Here is a 6,002-nt window from a genome sequence, read left to right as displayed (position 1 = left end):
GTAGGGGGTGGAGGGAGAAAGGGGAAAAATCAAAACAGAAGTGAGTGCAGGGGATAATGTTGTAAAAAATTACCCTGGCATGGGTTCTGTCAATAAAAAGTTATTATAATTTTTTTAAAAAAGAAGAAAATCTTTTGTAATTCTTAAAATAGAATACAAATAAGAATTATATGTATATATATATATATATATATATATCATCCTATATAGAGAATGACAATCTATAGCTATTATCAATTGCATCACTCTCATGAGATGAAAAAAGGAATAACCCCCTATGCAACATGTTGAAGGAAGGTTTTTAAGCATTGATCTTTATTAATCTCACAAAAACAACTTTTTTCATTTCCATTCCAGTGTTTTTTAATCTAATCCTTTGTATGAGTGAGGTGGGAATAGAGAAGAGAAAAAAGAGGAACTTTCTCTAATGGGGCTCTATGGAAATTTAAGCTAATAGTTCATCTATTTCAAATTCCCTTCCAATTGAGTTGATGCCCATCAGTTGGAGAATAACTGTATAAGTTACATTACAAAACTGTTATTGAAAACTATTGTGCCATAAGAAATGAACAGCAAGCTGATTTCAGAGAGATCTGGAGAGACTTACATGAACTAATGCTAAGTGAATTGAGTAGAACCAAGGGATTACTGTATATAGGAACAAAATTATGTGATGATCATCTCTGATGGACGGGATTCTTTTAAAAAATCAGATGATTCATGCTAATTCCAATAGACTTGTGATGGAGAGAGCCATCTGTATCCAGAGAGAAGACTGTGGGAACTTAATATAAATCACAATATAGTATTTTCATCTTTTATTGTTTATTTTTTTCTTTCTCATTTTCTCCCTTTTTGATTTTATTTTTTTATTTTTTTTAAATTTAATAGCCTTTTATTTACAGGTTATATGTATGGGTAACTTTACAGCATTAACAATTGCCAAACCTCTTGTTCCAATTTTTCACCTCTTACCCCCTCACCCCCTCCCCCAGATGGCAGGATGACCAGTAAATGTTAAATATATTAAAATATAAATTAGATACACAATAAGTATACATGACAAAACCGTTATTTTGCTGTACAAAGAGAATCAGACTCTGAAATATTGTACAATTAGCTTGTGAAGGAAATCAAAAATGCATGTGGGCATAAATATAGGGATTGGGATTTCAATGTAAAGGTTTTTAGTCATCTCCCAGAGTTCTTTCTCTGGGTGTAGCTGGTTCAGTTCATTACTGCTCCATTGGAAATGATTTGGTTGATCTCATTGCTGAGGATGGCCAGGTCCATCAGAACTAGTCATCATATAGTATTGTTGTTGAAGTATATAATGATCTCCTGGTCCTGCTCATTTCACTCAGCATCAGTTCGCGTAAGTCTCTCCAGGCCTTTCTGAAATCATCCTGTTGGTCATTTCTTACAGAACAATAATATTCCATAATATTCATATACCAAAATTTATTCAGCCATTCTCCAACTGATGGGCATCCACTCAGTTTCCAGTTTCTAGCCACTACAAAGAGGGCTGCCACAAACATTCGTGCACATACAGGTCCCTTTCCCTTCTTTATGATCTCTTTGGGATATAAGCCCAGTAGAAGCACTGCTGGATCAAAGGATATGCACAGTTTGATAACTTTTTGAGCATAGTTCCAAATTGCTCTCCAGAATGGCTGGATGTATTCACAATTCCACCAACAATGCATCAGTGTCCCAGTTTTCCTGCATCCCCTCCAACAATCATCATTATTTTTTCCTGTCATCTTAGCCAATCTGACAGGTGTGTAATGGTATCTTACAGTTGTCTTAATTTGCATTTCTCTGATTAATAATGACTTGGAGCATCTTTTCATATGACTAGAAATAGTTTCAATTTCTTCATCTGAGAATTGTTTGTTCATATCCTTTGACCATTTTTTCAATTGGAGAATGGCTTGATTTTTTATAAATTAGAGTTAATTCTCTATATATTTTGGAAATGAGGCCTTTATCAGAACCTTTGACTGTAAAAATATTTTCCCAGTTTATTGCTTCCCTTCTAATCTTGTCTGCATTAGTTTTGTTTGTACAAAAACTTTTCAGTTTGGTATAATCGAAATTTTCTATTTTGTGATCAGTAATGATCTCTAGTTCTGCTTTGGTCATAAAGACCTTCCCCTTCCACAGGTCTGAGAGGTAAACTATCCTATGTTCCTCTAATTTATTAATAATTTCATTCTTTATGCCTAGGTCATGAACCCATTTTGACCTTATCTTGGTGTACGGCGTTAAGTATGGATCAATGCCTAGTTTCTGCCATATTAGTTTCCAATTTTCCCAGCAATTTTTATCAAACAGTAAGTTCTTATCCCAAAAGCTGGGATCTTTGGGTTTGTCAAAGACTAGGTTGCTATATTTGTTGACTGTTTTATCCCTTGAACCTAATCTATTCCACTGATCAACTAATCTATTCCTTAGCCAATACCAAATAGTTTTGGTAACTGCTGCTCTATAATATAATTTTAGATCTGGTACAGCTAAGCCACCATCATTTGATTTTTTTTTCATTAATTCCCTTGAAATTCTTGACCTTTTGTTTTTCCATATGAACTTTGTTGTTATTTTTTCTAGGTCATTAAAATAGTTTTTTGGGAGTCTGATTGGTATAGCGCTAAATAAATAGATTAGTTTAGGTAATATTGTCATCTTTATTATATTTGCTCGCCCTATCCAAGAGCATTTAATATTTTTCCAATTGGTTAGATCAGACTTAATTTGTGTGAAAAGTGGTCTGTAATTTTGCTCATAAAGTTTCTGATTTTCCCTTGGCAGATAGATTCCTAAATATTTTATATTATCAGTAGTTACTTTAAATGGAATTTCTCTTTGTAACTCTGACTGTTGGATTTTGTTAGTGATATATAAGAATGCTGATGACTTATGTGGGTTTATTTTATAACCAGCAACTTTGCTAAAGTTGTGGATTATTTCTAATAACTTTTTAGCAGAATCTCTGGGGTTCTCTAAGTATACCATCATGTCATCGGCAAAGAGTGATAATTTGGCTTCCTCATTGCCTATTCTTATTCCTTTAATCTCTTTCTCAGCTCTTATTGCTATAGCTAGCGTTTCTAATACAATATTAAATAGTAACGGTGATAGTGGGCAACCTTGTTTCACTCCAGATCTTATTGGGAATGGTTGCAGTTTGTCTCCATTACATATGATGCTTACTGATGGTTTTAAATAGATGCTGCTGATTATTTTAAGGAAAAGTCCATTTATTCCTATACTCTCAAGTGTTTTTAATAGGAATGGATGTTGGATTTTGTCAAATGCTTTTTCTGCATCTATTGAGATGATCATGTGGTTTTAGGTAATTTGGTTATTAATATGGCCAATTATATTGATAGTTTTCCTAATATTGAACCAACCCTGCATTCCTGGTATAAATCCTACTTGATCATAGTGTATTATCCTGGGGATGATTTTCTGTAGTCTTTTTGCTAATATATTATTTAAGATTTTAGCATCAATATTCATTAGGGAGATTGGTCTATAATTTTCTTGCTCTGTTTTCAACCTACCTGGTTTAGGTATCACTTACCATGTCTGTGTCATAGAAGGAATTTGGTAGGACTCCTTCATTCCCTATTTTATCAAATAATTTATATAGCATTGGGACCAATTGTTCTTTAAATGTTTGGTAGAATTCACATGTAAATCCATCTGGTCCTGGGGATTTTTTCTTAGGGAGTTGTTTAATTGCCTGTTCTATTTCTTTTTTCTGAAATGGGACTATTCAAGCAATTTACTTCTTCCTCTGTTAGTCTGGGAAGTCTATATTTTTGGAGGTAGTCATCCATTTCACTTAGGTTATCAAATTTATTGGCATAAAGTTCAGCAAAATAACTCCTTATTATTTCTCTAATTTCCTCTTCATTGGTGGAAAGTACTCCCTTTTCATTTTTAAGACTACTAATTTTGATTTAATTTTTCTTGTGCAGCATGAGAAATGTAAAAATATGTACAGAAGAATTGATCATGTTTAACCTATATTAGATTACTTGTTATTTAGGGGAAGAGAATGGGAGGAAAGGAGGGAGAAAAACTTGAAACATAAGATTTTGCAAGGGTGAATGTTGGAAACTCTTGAATGTATTTTGAAAATAAAAAGCTATTATTAAAAAAAATTCCTGTCTAGTTCTAATATCCAATATCTCTTAGAGATTTCAAAACATGGGCTGGGTGGCAGTAAGGAAAGAAATACCAGATGGCCTTCTTATGTGTAGCATGATACCATACCAAAAGTCAAGACCATTAAACTAAAGTAGCAGGAAATGAGGATGTGAAACATAAAATGTCCCTAAAAATGTCAAATAACATAAAGTATCCTATGCATAAACATGCATAGGATAAATTTACAATTCTTAGGAAAAGAGGGACAATTCCACTTCTCATGCCAATCTGAGTCTAGTGCACTTTGTATCTTAATCTCTTCTATAAATCCATTTCTACTTAAAAACAAAGTGTGTCAGTGGCCCTGTGCCATACTCAATCTTTTTGTTTTTCTCCTAAAGTTTACATTCAAGGGTAAAGGGCAAATCGAGCAAACAGATTGTGTATTTGCCCATCTGTTCAATTTCTGATGGAAGACCTTTAAAGGTCTTATCTTCAAACCTTTTTCTTTCTGTTTTTTCCTTTCAGTTAAAAATAGAAGTTATTGTTTTATTTCTTTTTCATCAGAGCTCTTAAGTTGTTTTTCTATAAATTTTATCCTTCAACCCCCGTTTTTATGCCAAAGTGGAAATGTCATTTGTTATACTTAGAAATTCTATTGTTCTTATAAAATAGAAAAGCAAAAAGCAACAAAAACAAAAAACAAACCTGAGCTTCAATCTAAACCAAGAGAGACAAAGTGGTACAGTGGACAGAACATGAAAATGAGAAAAAAGTTTTAGTCCCATCTTCCATTCTCTGAGTGAACTAGGAAGTTCCCTTTATCTCTTTAGTTCTTGGTTTATTCATCTGTGAAATAAGAAAACTGAGTATTCAAAAGAGTTGGTTCCTCCAGTCCCTCTGAATTTCTTAAAATTTCCCTCAAATCAAAGAGGTGCATTTAGTCAAGCTATATAGACAATAGAAAAATTTCTGCAACAAGCCACATAGACAATGACAAAAATTTTCTGTAAATTTTTGTTATTTACAGCAATTCTATTTTTTGTTGAAGTATTCCCAGTGGAATTTTTCTCCTTTATATCACAAAAAATAACATAATTATCAGTGTGATTCCTTAAGTAATTCTGTCTCATAACAAATCTTTGTCTTAAATAGATCTACAACCTACCTATAACCTATCTGACAGTTACACCAAAAGACTGGTTCCTGTCCTTAGACAAAAATCTGTAATCTCTGTGTGAATGAGGAAAAACAACTTTTAACTTGTTAGCAAAAGGCTAATAATTTAATTAGGGACAAAAATTGGTATGAGGAAATCACAAATTATCAAATATCAAATGATTTTAATAACTGCTATTTTTTAGCATATTTTGAAATATGTCATGGCTAGGTCCCCTTCATTCCCATTTCTCTTGCTTATTTCTTAGGAGATTCTTGGTTTCCTTCACATGAGTTCATGACCAAATAAGAAATAGAGAGGATTGCATAAGATTAAATGAATAATTTTGACCACATAAGTTTATATGTATATATATTCACAAACAAACCTAATATAGCAAAAATTAAAAGGGAAACAATTGGAAAAATCTTTGCAGCAACATACTCTGATAACGGTGTCTTTTCTGAGATATACAAGAAATTGATTCAAATCTATAAGAAAAACAACCATTATTCAACTGAATATATTGAAGACATATATTATATCTGAAGATAGTTACTATCTATAATCATATGAAAAAAATTCAAATTGTTCCCAAATTAGAAAATGAAAATTGAAAGAATTCTAAGATTACACCTCATACCCATCAGAGTACCAAGAATGACAAAAAAGGAAAACGATA

This window comes from Sarcophilus harrisii, chromosome 4 (genome assembly GCF_902635505.1).
Source record: "Sarcophilus harrisii chromosome 4, mSarHar1.11, whole genome shotgun sequence".
Lineage (NCBI taxonomy): Eukaryota > Metazoa > Chordata > Mammalia > Dasyuromorphia > Dasyuridae > Sarcophilus > Sarcophilus harrisii.
The sequence above is the reverse complement of the archived record's forward strand: the minus strand, read 5'-3'. Positions refer to the sequence as shown.